Source organism: Gorilla gorilla, chromosome 14 (assembly GCF_029281585.2).
Source record: "Gorilla gorilla gorilla isolate KB3781 chromosome 14, NHGRI_mGorGor1-v2.1_pri, whole genome shotgun sequence".
Lineage (NCBI taxonomy): Eukaryota > Metazoa > Chordata > Mammalia > Primates > Hominidae > Gorilla > Gorilla gorilla.
Genome location: NC_073238.2, coordinates 107,427,199 through 107,449,090, shown reverse-complemented (window position 1 = coordinate 107,449,090; position 21,892 = coordinate 107,427,199). Strand labels below are relative to the sequence as shown.

General features: G+C 34.8%; 1 protein-coding gene and 1 long non-coding RNA gene across 2 annotated transcripts in view; one reads left to right on the top strand and one right to left on the bottom strand.

Moving 5' to 3' along the window:
* Positions 1–21,892, bottom strand: part of GPC5 (glypican 5) — a 1,465,923-nt gene that overhangs the window by 141,461 nt on the left and 1,302,570 nt on the right. The window lies entirely within an intron of this gene.
* On the top strand, positions 4,373–20,620 carry LOC109029484 (uncharacterized). Its single transcript, XR_002008581.3, has 4 exons — positions 4,373–4,516; positions 10,040–10,197; positions 17,001–17,066; positions 20,522–20,620. It is a non-coding gene; the product is annotated as an uncharacterized lncRNA (long non-coding RNA).

The following is a 21,892-nucleotide window of genomic DNA, read 5'->3' as shown; positions in this document are numbered from 1 at the left end:
TGGTGGCATGGGCCTGTAGTCTCAGCTACTTGGGAAGCTGAGGTGGCAGAATCACTTAACTCAGGATTTCAAGGTTTCAATGAACTATGTTTTCACCATTGCACTCTAGCCTGGGTGACAGAGTTAGATCCTGTCTCAAGACAAACAAACAAACAATAAACAAACACAAAAAACAAAATAGTACAGAATTCTTGGTTCTAAAAGAAACAACTAGATTTAAGAGCAAATATAAACATTATTTTTCAATATGTTGATTCCAGGTATGGTAAACAAGATCTAATTATGTAGATCAAGGGTGTTTTGAGTTAATAGTTTCAGGAGATCATGATGGGAAGAGTGCCTAAACTAAACGTGTGGGATACCAAGCCTGAAGTGGGAGAGAGAATTCAGTTAAAAGCATCACCTTTTCCAGGACCTTACAAATCATATCTTTTCTGGAGCTCTGACTCTACTCTTTAGCTCTTTGGTGAAGCAGCTGAAGCTTGTGTCAAAAATAATGTGACTTTTGGCAGAGAATAAAAGACCTCACCTAGAGCAATATTCAGGATGGTGCATCAGTGCTGGAAGATGAAGGCTGATACAGTTCCGTCATTTCAGGAAACACTTGTGACCTGGCATGCAATGTGCTACGCTAAAAGTCAGAGGGCATCATTAATATACCAGTATTTGAAAAAGACATTCAATATAAAGTCATGTTCTACTTTCAGGTTATATTAGGAGTAAGTGATTAAAGGTCAATAACAATTTCATCCAATTTAGATCTAAATTTTTCTCAAATTCTATGTTTAATAACTCCAGTGAAGAGCTCTATTTTGATCATTCCCAACTAGTTCAAAGTGATGCCCAATTTTTTGTTAAGATTTAACATGAGAATTTGAACAATGTGTGACTTTTATTTTCTTTTTTTTGTATTTTCATTGTTTATGTAGTTGCATTTTGGATTATTAACAGTTAAAAAATGTTAAAATAGATCCAATCTCACTGAGGGATAATTTCTAAAGATAAAGTTTGGCTAGGTATATTCTAGTCAATTCTTAGAGTAGTTCCTTACATACTCATAAATTGATTCTAGAGTTGCAATTGCCAAACTAATATGCCTTCTTTGTTTTAAAGAAGAAAGTGTTTTTTTCAAGTCATAAATGTTGTTTAGCCCACTCAATTCTGAAAGTGAATTGTGTGTTTCTCAGCCGCCTATCATTTAAATGTAGAAAAGGATTAGGAGAACAGATATATAACGGAGGGTACTCTTAAACAAATTACTCATATTTAGACAGTTTATGTCATTAGACAGCATAGTAGCAAATTTATGAGACAATCACAATTCCAGGAAATAGGCACGAATGTGGCTGCCATAAATGCTTGGGATATGAAAAATAAAAAGGACTCAGAACCAAAGAAGATATATCTTCTAAAATTCAGTATCTAAATACCAAATTTAGGAAGATGAGAAAACGGTAGATAACACGGTTAAATTTATTAAGGGGAAGACCTTTATGAAACTCTATCCAAAGTATGACTTAACGTCTACTCCATAGTCTTCAATATGAAGCTTTTTAATATTTCATTTGTTGAGGCACGGTCTGACTGGTGACACAGCCTTGTGCTTATAGATCTTAGCTACTCTCTTGTTTTTTCTTTCTAGTGTGCGTGTGTGTGTATGTGTGTGTGTGTGTGTAGGACACTTAACAAATCTACCCTTTTAAGAAATCTTTAAATGAGCAGTACAGCATTGTTAATTATAGTCACCATCTTGTACAGCAGTTCTCTATAACTTGCTCATTTTGCATATCTGAAACTTTATGCTCATTGAACAATTCCCCATTTTCCCCTCCCCTCAGTCCCTGCAAATACTGTTCAATTTTCTGCTTCTATGAGTTTGACAATTTTAGATACCTCACGTAAGTGGAATAATACAGTATTTATTCTTCTGTGTCTGGCTTATCTCACTTAACATATGTCCTCTATCTAGGTTCATGTATGTTGTTGCAAATGACAAAATTTCTTTCTTTTGTAAGGCTGAATAATACTGCATTTTCTACATATACCACATTTTCTTTATTCATTTATCTGTTGATAGACATTTAGGCTTGTAAAATAGGCTATGGAACACAGTATGAAGGTTTCTCAAAATATTAAAAATATGCATTCTAATATGTGTGGAAAGTATAATGTTCTAACATGATAAAGAAGGTAAGTGTTTTGTTTGTTTTTATTAACACACTTATGTGCCTGATATCTTTTCTAAGAGATTTTTACTTGTTTATTTTGCTAAAAATGATAAATTCTCATATAGCTTGCTTAAAAATAAAAACCTAACTTATTTTTGAGAAAAATATCTTATACTGAAGAAGTAGCCTTAATTTATTTTTTGACCTGGAATAATTTTAGACTTTAACTCAACTTCTATGAAAGCAGTAACGGTAATTTAACTTATGTTTTTCCATAAGATGAAATTTAAACTTATACAACAAAAACATTAAAATGCAAACTTATACAACAAAAACATTAAAAAAGCAAAAAATGATCATATTTGGAGTTTTTAAACTTATATTTTCTTAACCTCCAACTCTATTTCTGAAACGCAAAAAACAGTTCACTTAAGCTAGTCTTACCAGTTAAAGAGTAACAGAAAGGGGTAGATTTTTTCCAAAGTACTCTATTGTTTTTCTATCATACTATAATAGATTTTCAGCATATGATAGAATTCTATTTCACAGAAGATACACAGTATTCTGACCTCAAGACCTAATATTTTTTAGTCCTAGAAATAGGCAGTAACTTCCTCAAGTAGTTTCTTCAAGAAACTAACCTAAAATGAAAATTTCACAAGGCAAGCAAAGGTGCATTATCTATTACCTTCTATGTTCACAACATCCTGACTGAGTTGAAGTTGGGGGAAAATAAATATGGAGACTTTTTACTATAAGGATATATTGTGAAATTAAGTACAAGTTTTCTCCAAAGCCCCTTTCCCATAGAACTTATTAAGGGGAGGGATGAGGTGGATGAGAAGGGGTGTAGTGGTATTTCAGTGAATTTATAAAGCTAAAATCTGGTTAAAGTCAAACATGGCCATTATACCAATATGGCTGTAATAATGGGGAACTCTAAGTACAAATCATGATTTTCAGTGGCAAAAATTAATGAAGTGCATTCGACTCCTTACCAGCTCTGACTTTGGGCTACGATTAACTTATTGATTTTTCTATTAGGAAAAGAAAATCAGGAACTGCATTTTTTTTTAACGAATACGAAGAAGAAAGTGTTATTTGGAAGGTTAAGAAATCTCTGTTTGGTCCAGTGAATAAGTGTAGGTGTATTTCATTCCTGCAAATAATAACACTTAATATGAATCTCACCATAATTGTTTGAATGAATTATGAAAATTTAATTTCAGTTCTGAGTACCAGGATTGGATGTTTCGTATAGCTATATCGAATTCTCCTGTCATCTCTCAAGGTAAGTATTATCTCATTTTTCAAAGAAGAAGAAATTAAGCCTCAGATATCCTCAAGGCTATATTATTAACAAATGTTAATGAGTGGGATTTAAACCCGGTTCTGTCTATTTCAAAATCCATGTCATTTCTAGTATTTCATGTATCATCTAAGTACATAATTTTTTGGCTTAATCTGTTTGTATAAACTCAAAGTTAAAATTCACAATGGTGAAATATGAATCATTGAGTGGTAACTTTCACAGTTTTTGCTAAAGGACAACTTCAAAATGGCAAGTAATCTAAAATTTAGCTTATGATTTTATCATTTTTTTGTATATAAAAATACAAAAGACATTCTTGAGTTTAGACATTCCTAAACAACCTGACTTTTCTTTGCACAATTACCCAATCACACTCTGGAGTTCTATTCCTTTTTTCTGTCAAAACATATCAATAATGTTGTTATAATAAGGACCTGCCTATATCCCATTAAGCTTTTTACCCTTTCTTTCAAAATCCAAAACTTGTCTTGCAAAGAATAAAATTTTTAAAAAAGATAATAGGTGGCAGTCTGTTTAAGGGTTTCCAGTCCAGAAGAAAGACTGATGGAATGTCTTCCTCTCATGTTTGAGAACTCTTAAGTGGGGCCCTTGGATTTCATAAAGTTCTCTGGAAATGTATGCTTTATTCTGTGGTTAAGTGGCTAAGTCTCTTTTTCTGCCAATAGGTTCCATATATTTTATTGGATTACCAAGGGGCTCATGACTGAAAAGAAAGGTTAGAAACTCCTTAATGTCCTAGCAAAAGCTTGATTTTCTCTTGGTAGTGTCTATATAAGTAAATGGGACAGAAAATACTATGAAGGCTAGTTGCACCTTATCCGATGAAGGCAAAGTATTTTCCTTTTAAAACCATACACAAACTACATGCACTTTATAATCATATTTGTTTTTCCTTTTAGGACAAGTTGTTTGAAATGAGCTTACATCCTGAAATAACCCCAAGTTATTGGGAACAAGACTTTTGAAAATTTCCTGGAAGAATGCATTATTATTTTGAACTGGAAGAAAGGTTGAGGTAAAGTCTATTTTATACTGAGATATATAGGCAAAAGTTCCCTTGATATGAATAAAATGAAAAGAAAAGATAATAGGGTGCCAGTTTGTTTAAGGGTTTCTAATCAAAGATTCAGCTAGGTGCCCATCTGTGTTATCTAAATAGCTATTTCCCAAATTTAACTTTGAACTGGAACTTAATGACAGTTTTTTAATGGAAATGACCCCTAAATAGGACATACAGGTTTTTTCCTTGCCTCATTAAACCTGGAAGAGGTGACTTTTATGAACCCCCCTCTGTTATCTTCAATAACACAGTGACTTAATGGCATGTGTGAATAAGACATTTGCTTAATCCATCACACTGGAAAGTATTTTCCCCATATGATTCTAATTCCAAATTATACACACCCCTTTTGTTCCTAAAGACTCTAGTGTATCACTTACACAAAAGTTAGTTCCTTTCTAAGCCTAGCGTTCAAAGTGGTTTGCAAAAAACTTCTTTTCTGAGCACTTCGACAAAGGTTGCAGTGAACAGTGACTGTCCGACAGCGAGGGATCCTGGTGAGTTTTCAGGTCATTGGCATTGGTGTTTTGAAACTGGCAGTTCTCTTCCTTGTTTCATTTAGCCTGCAATAATGATCATGCTTTTCTTAGACAATAAATGGATTTTGTATACCAGTTTTTAGAAATTGGAGGGTTTTTAATTTTGTTTTATTTTACCTGTTTCATTAGTATACACTCATCCCTTAATCCTAGAAATAGACATTACCTTTTTCCTCATTGTCTTACATTATATTCTGGAGTCCAAATTCTGCTTGTTTATTGGGTAGCATTTGGAACCCTTATCTTGCGGTCTAGCAGCTGCCGGGTGTACAGTTTTCTGGGACATCATATAGATACTGTAAGACTAGCTTGTGATCATCTTCCCTGTGCACCAGGAAGGATTTTTGACATTTCATTCAGTTCCCTGTGTATCCAGTTCTCTGTATAATGGATGGAATTGTTCTGATACATATCCAGTGACCTTTGCTGGATTCTTACTATACCTTTATCAGAGTCCTCCATCTCCACAGTTCTCTGGAGATAGAGTGTGCTATAGATATACAGAGAGAGAAAACACTTCAGATATCCAGAAAGGAAATTGCCACAAATCAGGCCCATTCTGTGGATAGGTATGCAAACCCAGGCCCACATCTTTTCCTACATTTTGAATTAACAAGTTTGAGTGGTCCCCTGGGTAGATGATTCTTGATTTTATTGCAAAAACAACTTTTAGTAAAGGAAAATACACACCCTTTGCACAAGTTTGCCATCTTCTGTAAGTAGAACAGTGAAGTTTATCTTTCACATTTCAAAATTTTCCCCATGTAGTCTTTTTTTCTATGACCATGACCACATTTGTCATAAGAATAAGTAAATCTTTATAAGAAAAGTAGCAGTGGATTTAATTTCAGAATATATTTGCATTTATGTACATTATGTAACATCAATCTTTTCCTTATTATACTCTTATATTTTTATTTCTGACAATTACACAGAAACAAAATCCTGAGATTATAAAATCATTACTTTAATTTATGGAATTATTTTAGTATAACTAACCAAAATTAACCAAAAATTGTATCTATGAATAATCAAACATGGGCCCATGAAAAATCAAATATTTGGAAGGTTTAACTCTTAAAGTAAGATCTATTATTGAATTACTTTTATAATATTTCCAAATGCCTCTGCTTATGTTTTCAAAACCTTTTTAAACCTTTATTATCTCAGTCTAGTTTCATTGAATGAACTGGTTTCTGCCTCTATGGATGATACATAAATATATAAACTAAAGGGCAGCCCTTCAATGGCATCTCAGGACACTGTAAAAGCAGAATGTTTTCTTTACCCTTGACTTATGTTAAGTATTCAGCTCAGGTTAGAGAAATGGTTGTTTCATTGCCCGCCCTATTTTTCTTTGCCAGAGTAGATAGAGTATGCTTATCTATTAAAAGCACTCCAGAGCAACATTAAGCCAGGACACCTGTGGAGCTTGTCAACACAGGTTCTTAAACAGGTCACTGGTTGCTGGGGTAGCTTCAAGAACAGAATAACAAGCACTCTTTGGTATGGGTAACAGCAGTTTCAGTGCCTTCCTGTGGTCTGTGAAGAAGAGAAACTTAACAAGAAGAAGAGGGAAAGGGAAGGTATTCATTTTCCCATTATTTCTGCTTTGATCACTAATCTATAGCTTTATTTATAAATCCCTGTTCTAGTGCTAGTATCTATAGCAAACTATAAGTGTTTGAACAGAAGGTGTGTAACTTACTAAGGCTTTAATTTTTCTGAAGCTTGAAGACAATATGTGACATTGATTTATGGCAAATTGGGCTTTCATTGCTACCCCAAAACTGCTTCTTTATCACAATGAAAAAGATGAGTGACTTGGGCAAATCTGGGATTATAATATCTTACTCTCTATATACTTGTTAGGATTTTGGAATTGTTAGAACCTCTGGAAAATAAATCTATTTTTAGGTCAGTAAAATGTTTAAAATAGGTTTCTGATAGTTTTGAAAAGCTATGATGTATAACAATTTATGTTTAGATCCTTTAATGGGAAGTGAGGCAGCAGGATGAAATAAATGCTGAAGGAATAGAATGTTACAAGCAATTATTCAATGCCTAGTGATGAAATCACAGTGAGAAAAATATAAAAGGCCCATAATGGGCAATATTGCTTTAAAAAATTTTTGATTTCTTTTAGCTTAAAAGTCAGGGGTCTTATTACATGGTTAAATAGTATTTTTTTCGTATTAGAACAAAACTCCTCATTTTCTTATGTGTCATTTGTAAAAGCTAGATGTAAGATATTGAGAAATAACCTGGGAATCAGATAAGCTTATACTTTACCCTCTTGGTACAAAATCATTATGTGGGGGGCTATAGGAATCATCTATGTATTTCAAATATATTTTATAGTCATTAGAGACAACATTCTTTTTTATTAGTCTTTTATTATCTTTTTTAATTTTTAATTTTTATGAGTACCTAGTAGGTACATATATTTATGGGGTACATGTGATATTTTGATAGTCTTATAATGCATAATAATCACATCAGGTTAAATGGGGGGTATCACTTCAAGCATTTATCCTTCCTTTGTGTTACAAACATTCTTATTCTTTCATTTTTTAACAATTTTTTTTTGTGTGTGTGGGGGGACGGAGTCTCACTCTGTTGCCCAGGCTGGAGTGCAGTGGTGCAATCTGGGTTCACTGCAAACTCTGCCTCAAGGCAGAGGCAATTGCTCAAGGCTCAAGCAATTCTCCCGCCTCAGCCTCCCGAGTATCTGGGATTACAGGCACCTGCAATCATGCCCGGCTAAGTTTTGTATTTTAGTAGAGATGGGGTTTCACCATGTTGGCCAGGCTGGTCTTTAACCCCGTTGACTGTAGTCACCCTGTTGTGATAGCAAATAGGAGATTTTATTCATTCTAACTATATTTTTGTACCTATTCATAATCCTGACTCCACCCCTTTGCCCCACTAGCCTTCCCAGCCCCTGATAACCATCATTCTATTCCCTATCTCCATGAGTTCAATTGTTTAATTTTTTTTGCTCTCACAAATGGGTGAAAACATGAAGTTTGTTTTTCTATGCCTGGCCTATTTCACTTCACATAATATCCTCCAGTTCCATCTATAATGTTTCAAATGACAGGATCTCATTCTTTTTGTGGCTGAATGGTATTATACTTCATTGTGTACCGCATTTTCTTTATCCATTAGTTTGCCGATTAACACTTCTGTTGCTTCCAAATCATGGCTATTGTGAATAGTGCTGCACTAAACATGGTAGTACAGATCTATATTGGATATGCTGATTTCCTTTCTTTTGGGTATATACCTAGCAGTGGGATTGCTGGATCATATGATAGTTCTATTTTTAGTTTTATGAGAAACTTCCATACTGTTTTCCGTAGTAGCTGTACTAATTTACATTCCCACTAGCAATGTACAAGCGTTCCCTTTTCTCCACATCCTTATCAGCATTTGTTATTGTTTGCCCTTTCAATAAAAGCCATTTTAACTGGGGTGAGATGATATCTCATTGTAGTTTTAATTTGCATTTCTCTGCCATTGGTATGTCTTTCTTAGACCTTTTGCCCATTTTTAATCAGATTATTAGATTTTTTCCTATTGAGTTGAGTTCCTTATATTTTCTGCTTATTAAGCGTTTGTCAGATGGATAGTTGGCAAATATTTTTTCCCATTCTGTGTGTTGGAAGACAACATTATTTCAATAAATGAAATCACATTCACTATGATGTCTCCAAATTACCTGTAACCAACCTTTAATGTTTGTATGAATTGAAGGAAAAAGAGAAAAAGATAATTTTCAGCATTAAATTATTTCTCAAAGGTTTTGCTCTTGACTTTTTAATACATTGTGAATTTCAAACAGCCAAATTACATTATGTTTAATGAAGTTGATGACTTCTGAAGAAAATACACATTTGGTGTGTGGTAGGAGGAGGAGGAGAAAGTGTAGAGGATTCAAATGTAACAACAGCTTCTCTCCAGAGTGAAAACTCCCCAAATTAATTCTGGATCTGAGAGTTTGTTTTTGATAAACTCAGAATAAAATTGTTTCTTTAAATATCTGAATATAATTAAATGTCAAATTGAGTTGAGTTTAGAAAATATAACACCCCAAAAAGTTAAAGTAAATATTATATTCATGGTATATGTCTGGCGGCAGAGGTGTAGACTTGCTAGAACCTAACTCTGAGGCAAGGGCTGTAGCTGGCAATTCACATAACCAGGATCTCCTTTTTCCCTCCTGCTGGAGCCCTGGATTCTTGTCAATGGTAGATAACACATTGATACCATCTCTGAATGTGCACTGCTATGTTACCAAATGTGTATTTGCAGAGTTTGAACAATAGAAACAATGAATGTAATAATATTTTGGAAAAGTAATCCTAGCCACACCGAAAAGAATACGGTTTGAGAAGTTTTACGGTCTTGCCCTTCACAGCACAGATTTGGAGTGAATTCGAACAGGGCTTGACTCTCAGCCTCTCTGTTTATTGTGCCTGCCACTTTGGGAAAGTCACATAAACTCTCCAAACTTCAGTATCCTTACTTGGAAAATAGGGATAATGTTATCTATGCTGCCCTCTGTAGGGCTGTCATGAGGAATAAATAAAATAGTATATTTTAATTTCATGTCCACATTCCCTATATATTCAGTGGTACTAAAGAAAGCTTATTGGTTGCTGTTGTTTGTTTCAGCATAGAATTTGTTTCAAGTCCAGGTTCCAACAGAAACTAGTCTGAGACGTTCATCTTGGAGTATTTTTTTGCTGCTCTTTCCACTTCTAAAGATTGTCCTGAAAGATTGATAAAATATCATGCTCCTACTTTATAAGCTCTACCTTTTAAAATATTAGCCATACATTAACTTATAAAAAATGTTTTGTAGACATACATTGTGCCAGATACTATAAAGCACCAGGATAGAGCTATGCTGAGATCTGAATTCCTTACCCAGGGAGCTGGCAGTCTAATAGGGAGACAGAAGAACAAATGGCCATTACAATGAAGAATGAAAAGAGATGAAGAGAGGGGATAAAAACAGTATCTGAGGAGCCTCGGAGGGAAGACTTTCTAGATGTGGTCAACCTGGAGTTGAATCTTGGAAGATGAGAGGTAAGTAGCAAGGGAAACAAGCAGAGGAAGCATATTCAGACAGCAAAATTAAGAAATCAATTGTAAGCATGAGGTATTCAGAGAAATATGGGTAACTCTATGTTGCTGGCATATAAATGAAGAGGCAGGAAGTAGCAGAAAATGGAGGGATCTTCTTATAAACATGAAAGAATATTCATGATTTTTGTTACTGTTATTATTAGCACTAGATTGTATGAAGAAAGAACAAAATCTTATATTTGGGGTTTTATAATAGAGATGGAATGATTGACTCTTGCCACGTTCACTGAACTCAGTGGTGAGAGACAAAAGTCTCCAATCCTGAGTCTTATATCATGGATATTTCTTCATCATTGACAATAAGGAAAAAGAAAAACTTAGGCAAAAATATGTGCTGCATTTCAGAAATAATAAGTAAACTACATGTTAAAATCACCATGTTTTGCATATAGTCTGTTGGATCAGAATCTTCGAAAACTAGATTAATTTTCTAAGCATTCTGCACACACACACAAGTTTAGATTGTAGCTGAGAACTGGAGACATAGACAGAAAATGTGTTTGTTGTGTGAGTCCTTGTCCGTCACCGTGGGATAAATTTTCCATAATTGTCATTTCTTTCCTGCTTCCATGTAAACTCTAGAATCTTCTCTGATTCAGGATATCTGTATTTTCTCTACTGTATACAGTGGTTAATCCTTGGTATAGTACAGCAAGAGTTAAATAAATTCTCCAGAGTTGAGAAAATTTATGAGATAAAATTCCAGAGTAAGTATAAATATCCAAGTCCAGCCCCTCATGAAGTCCAGATAGCATTATTACTGATAATGAATGAAGTCATCATATATTCCTGTTAATTGTTAATTCTCTGTTTTATTTGCTGTCAGGAGACTAGAGTTATACCGATGAAATTATTTTGTTTACTTAATCATTTAGAATTATTTCCCTTCCTAAGCCTTCTTCCAGCTCACTATTTCTTGAATTTAGAGCTCACGCTGGAAAAGGGAGAAATAGGAGGAAATTCTGATTCATAAATAGACTTGTGGAATTAGTTATTAAGAAATGTTCAAAATGTAGAGTTTTTCAATCTTACAGTCTATAAATAGTACTTCTAGGGTCTCATCTGAACAAGAAACATGTACACACTCTCATAGAAAAGATGAGTCAAGTCTTTTTTCAGGAACCTGCGCTGATCACTCTATTCAACTGTTTTGAAAATAATGTTTAATTATATTTTTCGTTGCAACATGTATACGTACAAAATCTGAGTACTCAACCATGGAAGAAATAAAGTTACTATGTTGCTTAACCGATTCTTTTTTTCTTTTGAGAGGAAGTCTTGCTCTGTCATCCAGGCTGGAGTGCAGTGGCGTGATCTTGGCTCACTGCAACTTCTGCCTCCCGGGTTCAAGCAATTCTCTGCTTCAGCCTTCCGAGTAGCTGGGATTCCAGGCACCCACCACCATGCCTGGCCAATTTTTGTATTTTTAATAGAGACTGGGTTTCATCACCTTGGCCAGGCTGGTCTTGAACTCCTGAACTCGTGATCCACTTGCCTCGGCCTCCCAAAGTACTGGGATTACAGGCATGAGCCACCGTGCCTGGCCTAAGCAATTCTTTTTATTATGTTGTTTGGCCAAGTGCTTTTTAGGAAAACAGTTGTTGTATGGGATGTGGAAAAAAATGTTCACATTTGAATATGGCTCTTAAAAACTGCTTCTTACTATCACAATTGAAATATTTTCATATATGCCACAATATCTCCAAGGCTCACCTCTTTTACATCTATAAAGAGAGAACGATGATATCTAACATGGTTGGCATATGATTTAAATGGATAATGAAGGTAGAAAAGCTTTGTCAGTTGTGACATTTTCTATGTTTCTGTGTTGTTTTTCCCCTGGTTGTCGGTGGCAATGTTCTTTATACAACTAATGAAACAAAACAGAAAAGAAGAAAAAGTAAACAATCCAAAATTATGTGGGAGCTTTTCAGCCAAAGATCCATGGTTATCTGGGAAGAATTCTTTGTTCATAGTCACATGAAAAATAGCTTCTGATGATCTATCAACAGTTCCCACTGCTCTGATTTATGCCATAAAATCTGTATTCTTATCTAATGCAGGAATATACATTAAGTGATTGAATAGCAAAGTTTTGAGCAGCAGATGGGAGGGAAAGATCATATGTAACATAATAACACAGGAAGTTCCTATATTCATTGACTTCCATGACATCCTATCAAATGTAGCTGGTAAGCTATTTTCTTCCCCTCTAGAGCCAGAGTAGTATTTAAATCACCTTTCTAGGTATTACGTGACAAACAACAGGAATAAATTCAGTTCACCAACAAGAAATGTGCAGATAAAAAATACAACTGGGAAGACAGAGGTCATTTGTTAAAGAGGATCACTATTTTGAAGAACAAGCATTGCAATTCTGGAATTGCTTGGTGAGCTATGGGAACAAAGGCTGTTACAGCTATTTCTGTAGGAAACTGCTACACTCCTTACCAGAACGGGTGTAACATTTTGTAAGTCCCAACAGCAACATATGAGTGATCCATTTTCTCTGTCAATATTTTGTGTTGTCACTTTTTCTTATTTTAGACATTCTTATAGGTCTAAATAAGAAATAATACATTTCTTATAGGTCTCAATAAGAAATAAGACATTTCTTATTTTCTTATTTTAGGCATTCTGATAGGTATATAGTGTCATCTCATTGTTTTAACTTGGATTTTCCTAAGAGTTAAAAATATTGAACTTTTTTTTTTTTTTTTGAGATTGGAGTCTTGCTCTGTCGCCCAGGCTGGAGTGTATTGGCACGATCTCAGCTCACTGCAAGCTCCATCTCCTGGGTTCACACCATTTTCCTGCCTCAGCCTCCTGAGTAGCTGGGACTACAGGTGCCCGCCACCACACCCAGCTAAGTTTTTTTTGTATTTATTTATTTTTTTTTAGTGGAGACGGAGTTTCACCGTGTTAGCCAGGATGGTCTCGATCTCCTGACCTCGTGATCCACCCGCCTCAGCCTCCCAAAGTGCTGGGATTACAAGCGTGAGCCACCACACCCAGCCAGATTGAACATTTTTTATGTCCTTGTTTGCCATTGATATATCTTCTTCAGTGAAATGTCCCTTCAGTCTTTTGTCCATTATCTCACTGGATTTTTGTTTCGAGTTCTTTATATATTCTTGATACTAGTCCACTACTCCTTGGTCTGTGGATAACTGTCTTCTCCCTTTTTCTTCACATGGTCTTCCATGTGTGTGTAAGTGTGTGTTTACTAATTTCTTCTTATAAGGACACCAGTCATATTGGATGTAAGGTGTATTAGTTTGCTTGGGCAGCCATAACAAAGTATCATAGCCTGGGTGGAGTAAATTTAAAAAAATTTCTCACAGGTTTGGAGGCTGGAAATCTAAAATCAAGGCATTGGCAGGGTTGGTTTCCTTTGAGGGCCTTTCTCCCTGGTTTGTGGATAGCTGTCTTCTCCGTCTGTCTTCACATGGTCTTCCATGTGTAAGTGTGTGTTTAATAATTTCTTATAAGGACACCAGTCATATTGGATTGACGCCCATTCGTATGACTTCATTTTCCCTTAATTACCTCTTTAAAGGCCCTATCTCAAAAAATCAGCCACACTCTAAGGTACTCTGGGTTAGGACTTCAACATGTAAATCTGGAGGAGGCACAACGAATTTAATCTGTATCATGTGGTTTGCAAATATTTTCATCCAGTCTATAGTTTGCCTTTTTATCCTCTTAACAGAGTCCTTCACAGAGTAGTTTCAATTTTGATGAAATACAATTTATCAGTTTCATTTTATGGATCCTGGTTTTGGTATAAAGACTAACAACTCACTGTGTAGGTGCCAAAGTCTTTACTGGCTTTTCCTATATGATTTTGCCATTTTTTTTTTTTTTTTTTTTTACTGTCTTGTCCTTATGGTTTTACCTTTGACATTTAAGTTTGTCGCCATCCTGGGTTGATTTTTAAATGAGATTTACTTTAATTTGTATAAAATTTTCTTATCATTTTGGGTTAGATGTAATGGTTTGTGCTTTTGAGAAATAGGCCTGTTTCATCTATGTCATCAAATTTTTGGGAGTAAAATTGTTCCTAGTATTCCTTTATTATATTTTGATGACTACAGTGCTAGACAGAATCACTGTAACAATGTCCCATTTCATTCCTGATATTGACAATTTGTGTCTCTTTTATCTTTTTTGTCAGTCTCACTAGTGGTTTATCATTTTTTTCATCTTTACAAGAACTATTTTAAAATTTATTTTTTGTTTTAAATTTCATTAATTTCTGCTTTATACTTTTTCTTTTCTTCTGCTTGTTAGGGGTTTATTTGGCTCTTCTTTTTCCAGGTTTTTAAGGTAGGAGCTTATAGATTTGAATTTCCCTCTCTGCTAACACAGCATTTAGTATTACAAATTTCTCTTTCAACTAAAGCAGTTTGGCACAATTTTGATATGTTGTATCTTCATTAAGTTCAATGTAATTACTATTTTTTTCTCTTGAAACTTGCTGTTTAACTCATGGTTCATTAGAAGTGTGTTTTTGAATTGGAGATTTCCATTTACTCTTTCTGCTATTGATTTCTAATTTGATGCCATTGTGGTTTGAGAACATGTTCCATATGATTTTAATTATAAGTTTGTTGTGATGTTTTTTATGGTCAAAGATTTAAACTCTCCTTGAAATAATTCTGAGGGTTCTTGAAAATAATATGTGTTCTACTGTTTTGGAATGGCCTATAAAGTAGATTAGAGACAGTTGATTGATGGTGATATTTTCTCTGTACCCTTGATTTTCTTTCTAGTTGTTCTATCGATTAGTGAGACAGAGATATTAAATGCTCCAACTGTAATTATAGGTTTGTCTCTTCAACAATCAACTAGGAAATAAAAATAACAGTTTACAGTGGGTATATTTAAATGATAAATGGGTATATTTAAATGATAAATATTTTCTACCATAAATGCAAACAACACTTTAGTGTACCAACCAGCCATGACAGTGTACATGTTGAGGCAAGTATTTTGGTGAAATTTCAAATTCATTCATGTTAATTCAAAGTGTTGTGGATTGTATAACCATATTAACCTAAATTTTTAATAAGTAGGGTCATGTGGCAAAATATTATGCATGTAATGGTGACATTATTGACAGAGAATTTTTACTTGCAACTCTTATGATTTGACCTATGTCTTTTTTATGTCAGAGCATTTTCTTATTTTGTAATGCACATCTTCTGTATAACTCAAATGCATTTAACATTCAATATAAAATCACTGTTAAGAAGTGGGACTGTACAAATAGTGCACCAAACTCCATTTATATTTTTTCAGTACATTACACACTTTTAACTACAGCATAATTAGTAACTTTTATAATGCAGACTATTTTTAGAAATTTCAAAACAACAGAATAAAATAAACTTGTACAAATTGGGTCATTATTCAGTCTTATATTTTCAACAAATTCATCATTGTTACATAAAAATAATTCTTCCTAGGATACCATTAGGTGTTTAAAGAATATTTAAAGGATCTCTTATTTGCTTTTATAGTTCATTGTTTCACAAAGCTTGATCCCCTTACCACTTTTATCAGTCTCTCCCAAGAGCTCATTAAAACCCATATAACTGGATGCCGATAGGTTTGCTGAATTAGCATCTCTGGGCCAGAGCCTGGGGAATTCTGGAAAATAAGTGTGTTAAGCAAGGTCCCCAAGTGGCTTCCATGCATGCTAAAATTTGAAGATCCTTCCCTAATTGCTTAACATCCAATGCAGACTATCAATTTGTAATTTAAAATGCAAATGAATAGAATTATATTTAGACTTTTTGCTGTAACTCGTTCTATTCTCTACTATGTTTTACATTTAAAACTGTACACAATTATTATCCAACCGATTTTTTGCAATTCTGATAACATCATGTAATTTTTAAAAACTTTTTTTCCTTTATTTCCATTCCTCTAAATTACTCTTCTTCTCTGTCACATTAGGATGGTAAATTATCTGGAGGCCGTTTCAATGACATTAGTGATTCAACATTTATTTTTTGTCTTCTTTTGAATTAGTAATACCAATCTGTTGGATTTTCACAACTTCCTTTAAGATATATCTGATATTTAACATCATTTACAGAGATAATTATTGTAAATTAACACTGCTGTGCCCTATATAACTATGATAGGATTATGTATGACTTGACTATTATGACAATTAAAACGTTTGGAGTTAGTTATTCTGGAAGTTTATGTACAGGCTAGAAACTTATTTCTCCGGTGTCTTTTTCTGCACAGTGGTGAAATTTCTGCCAGTGGCTATGAGTAGAATTTACCAGAAAGACCTAGCATTGTTGGAGAGCCACTGAGATTATATCCATTTTGAACAAATTCAGTCTTCTTAGAAATCTTTTTCTACAAAGTACACTTAAGCTATGGCATCCACTTAAAAGAAGAGGAGCTATGGCCAAGACCAAACTCTCTGGGGCTTATTCTTCCTGCACTTGAACTACTCACTTTGGCAAATTGCATTATGTTTTACAATTGTTGGATAACTTCCTTTAGAAAGAAGTATACATCTCTGCCCATAGCTATGTGACTTCAAGTACCTCCTTGAAGGTGGAGTATACATTTCCACCCCATTATCTGGCTTGGCCATGTTGTTGATGTGGGCCAGTAGAGTGTGAGGAAAAGTGACAGAGTGCTAATTTTGAGCAGAAGTGTTAAGTGGCACCCATGTCTCCCCTCCTGTCATTCTTTTCTCTCTGCCACTGAAGGTCGCCTAATGAGAAGACACAGGAGGTAGAGCAGCACTTGCTGACTCAGAAGCATTAACATGAAACGTGAGTAAAACAAATACGCTTCCTATAAATCATCGATATGTAAGGTTGCTACTGAAGCAAAGTGGAGTAATATACTGAGTTGTGTGTGGACATTAATGATATGGTGATGTGACCTATTATCTTAAGAGGGGGTTTCGGCCATGCACAGTGGCCTGTACCTCCAGCACTTTCAGAAGTTGAGGTGGGCGGATCACTTGAGGTCAGGAGTTCAAGACCAGCGTGGTCAACATGGTGAAACCCTATCTCTACTAAAAATCCAAAAAAAAAAAAAAAATTAGCTGGGTGTGGTTGCGCACACCTATAATCCCAGCTACTTGGGAGGCTGAGGCAGGAGAATTACTTGAACCCGGAGGCGGAGGTTGCAGTGAGCTGAGATCGTGCCATTGCACTCTAGCCTGGGCAACAAGAGCGAAACACTGTCTCAACAACAACAACAACAAAAATTAGCCAGATGGTGGTGGGTGCCTGCAGGCCCAGCTACTTGAGAGGCTGAGGCAGGAGAATCACTTGAACCTGGTAGGTGGAGGTTGCAGTGAGCCAACATCAGGCCACTGCACTCCAGCCTGGGCAACAGAGCTAGACTCTGCCTCAAAAAAAAAAAAAAAAAAAAAAAAAGGCGGTTTCCAGCTAGATGCTGCTAGTAGGCACATGTAAATCACAGTTTCATATTTCTATAATTGTAACATATTTTATAGTCAGTATTTTAAGAACACTTTTGCACTTGCTGACCTTTCTCTAATAACATCTCTTCTCCCCAACCTTATGTATTGTCTCTAATAACATCTCTTCTCCTCAACCTTACGTATTGTCTCTAACAACATCTCTTCTCCCCAGCCTTATATATTGCTCCACAACTTTTTCTAACCCTACTATCAAACTTTCACTCTCTGACTTTTCTTTATAACACATTTAGCATTACTGATAAATTAGAGCTGTATTTCTTATAAACACTATCAGGAAAAGTCAAAGACTTTTGACTTATCCATTGAAGTATGTCTTTTCTTATGGTGTTTATATCTGCAGTAGAATAGAGAATCACTTCTGTTGCCAAAGATTACTATCATAAAATATATTTTAAGCACCCTAGTACAGTTGTTACTCTATTTGAGGCAGTAAGAGGGTATGTAGTTGAGAAGAGGCAAATAAAAAGGAGAAGAATTCTGATCATCATTGGAACCTTTGAGTATAACTTAAAGTACACTGCCGTATCAAAAACTATGAGCACTGATAAATCCAAGTATCATGGGAAAATTTCTATTGACTTGGAAAAAGCTATGAATTGCAAATAGTTTACTCTTGATTCACCTAATGGTCAAGTTCTTCAAAATTTGTTTTATATCTTTGGATTTGAAGTTAGTTGAAAAATAAAACAACCATGCGAATATGTTTCTCATGCTGATTCTACAGAAATAAACACTTAAAATATATATACTGAACATGACCATGTTCATGATAATGCCTTCATTCCATCCTTGGAAATGCTCTATTCCTTACCTTGCTCACAAACTTCCATAACTAATTAGAGTCTGAGGTGGTGTCTCCTGGCAATAATTGGTCATCTTTGCCCATGAAGTTTTGAGATCTGGGATCTGATTGTCATTTCTTGGCTCATGGTCTCTGCCAAAAATCTAATTCAATTAACAACTCAGGTAAAGGACCAGAAATCCAAACCAAGCCAAAAGCCTTCCAATCACTTTGCAACTTATATCAGATCTTGCCTCTGGCTATAAAAAGTTTATTTTTTTCCAAGCAGATATACTGTATATTTTGTAGGATTGTAGCCTAAGCTGAGAAGGACTAAAGGTGTTTTCATTACAACCTGGCTGGTCTTTCCTTGGAAAAGGGAATCTAGCTCTTAGTACACATGCATTTTTTTTTTTTTTTTAAAGAAGAGCTTTCATTTGTGTTTCTCTCACTATGATTACATGGGAACACTGGCTGAGTTCCTCAATTAAACTTAGTAACATGCTTTTTCCTACACTGATACATAGCAAATCTGTGCTATTCAGTGAGCCTTTCTTGCTACGTTTGTCCTGTTGGCCATCAGGCTAGTCAAGGGCCGTTGGAAACAAAACAACAAGCAGAGGAAATAGATTCTGACTAATAAGTATAGGCTCAAAAGGTGAGTCTGCATCATACAAGAGGCACAGGTGGACAGTCAGGGTGCATTTCTTCTCTGTTAGGTTCAGCTTTCATTATCCACTTCTAAAAGACTTCTATTTGTGTCTTGGGCTTTGGTCAATGGAATGTACAAATATGAATTTGTAGCATGGTAGTAGAATAAGGAGACTGAATGTACATGTGGGTCAATTCAGTTTGCTATAATGAAATAAAATAGACTGGGTGGCTTGAACAGCAGCCATGTATGTCATATAGTTCTGAAGGCTGCTTGAACAGCAGCCATGTATGTCATATAGTTCTGGAGGCTGGAAATCCAAGATTAGGGTGCCACCATGGTCAGGTTATTGGTGAGGGTCTTCTTCCTGGCCGTGTCCTTCTCATGGCCTTTCCTTGGTGTGTACACACAGAGAAAGAGATCTCACATATTTTCATCTTTTTATAAGGGCATTATCCCAATCATGGGAGCCCCACCCCTAGAATTACATCTAATGCTAATTACCTTTGAAGGGCTCCACCTCTAAGAAACATCACGTTACGAATTAATTAGGATTTCAACATATGAATTTTGCAGGGACACAAACATTCATTCTGTAACATTGAAACACAAATCACTTTAAGTATGTACAGTTCAATTAAATAGATTTGTAATACGCTATGTGAATGCTTCAATTTGTCTTGATAAGTTAGTTAGTGGAAAATATTAGAGTGTTCCAATACCAGGGGAGGCTAATATCATCCTGGAAGTGAGGACATTTCAACTCTCTTGACTAGAATATACAGGAGCAGGCAGAGTAAGGGCTGTCAAAAGACCATTTGATGGCTAAGAGCAGTAAGAGGAAAACTCATATTTGGACAAAGTAGAATCTAACCGTGGGAGCTAGCTCTATACTTCTTTGAAGGCTTTGTTTCACCTTCATTTTCCAACACTAGTGCTATCTTATGGAAACTTTTTTTCTGGTGGAAAATTCTCCCATTTGCCAGTCAACAACATACTTCCAGCCAGATGATCAGACCAATATATTTTAATAGCATTCTAGATATAATCACATATAAGGTAGAATGAAAATGAAGTTAAGCCTTATTTGTATTAAATTCATATAAAATTTGAATTATAACTTTTAATTTCTGGATTATGCATAACTGATTATGTATGACATTTTGAAAATGGTTCCCTACAAACATGGCAAATGAATCAATTGTATAATAAAGGAAAAGAGATATTAAAGGAATTTTTTTCTGTTCATTTAATTGTATATTATTTATTATATTAATATTTGTTGATGGACTACTTCTAGGATGGGTACCTCAACAGAGTCTTTCTTTTTGTGACACAGGCTGGAGTGCAGGGCACAATAATGGTTGACTGCAGCCTCAACCTCCAGGGCTCAAGGGATCCTTCCACCTCAGCCTCCCCAGTAGTTGGGATTACACAGGTATGCCACAAAACCAAGCAATTTTTTTTTTTTGGTGGAGATGAGGTCTTGTTCTATTGCCCAGACTGGTGTTAAACTCCTCAGCTCAACCAATCCTCCTGCCTCAGCTTCTCAAATTGCTGCGACTACAGGTGTGAGCCACTGTGCCCAGCCCTTTATTGCCTTTTAAAAGCTTGCAAACTCACTGTTTAATACTATTTAGTAAGAGAAAGATAGAAGTTTAAAAAATAACTTTATACATTGCTTTCCAACATAGACCTATTGTGAGCCAGGAATGCAAGTCACATATATAATTTTAAATTTTTGAAAAGCAACATTAAAAAGGAAAACATGTAGTTGAGATTAATTATGACATTATGTATTTATTTCACCCAATAGTTACAAAAATTATTTCAAGATAGAAAGAAATTATTGATGAGATTTTTACATTCTTATTTTTTCTATACTATGTCTTTAAATTCTGCTGTATACTTTACACTTACGATATATCTCAATATGGAATAGCTACATTTCATTGCTTTTATAGCCACATGTAGCTAGGTGCTTCTGTAGTAGACATTGCCCTATAAAAACTTACTCAGAATAAAATTCATATTCTATTTAGTCTTGGTAAACTGCATAATAACCTGTCTTGACAAAAACGAAGTAAAATGAATTGTCAATAGAAATCAAAGTTGGAATATAGAACCTCACTAGAAATAATAAATTATTTACCTTACTACACTAAATTCAAAACTTATTTGAATGAATAGCTAAATAAAAATTCCTTGAAGTTAGTTTTAAATTATTAGGTGGAGCTTGTTGGCAAGACAAAAAAATGACCACTAGAGATATGTCACTTAATTTCACATGCTTTCAATTTAATCAGAGTAACACAATCACTAAACTTTTTGCCATAATATTAATTCTACTACATCCATATTTGCAGACCCATGAGCACTGTTCTTAATAAAGACCCTACACATCAAGATCATTAAAGATCTTACTTAGAACCTTGTATTTAGACACATACATGTATTCAAGTATATATATATCCACATAAGTGTATATATATACTCATATATATACACACATTGAGTATATATATACACTCATGTATTTACACACTAAGAGTGTGTGTATATATATGTATGTATATATATGTGTGTGTGTGTGTGTATATATATATGTATACTCTTAAGCAAAATATTCAAATATACAGGACTCTTATTATCTGCATATGCCCGATAATGCAAAATTGACTTCTTAACTACAAACCACTGCTCAAGGAAA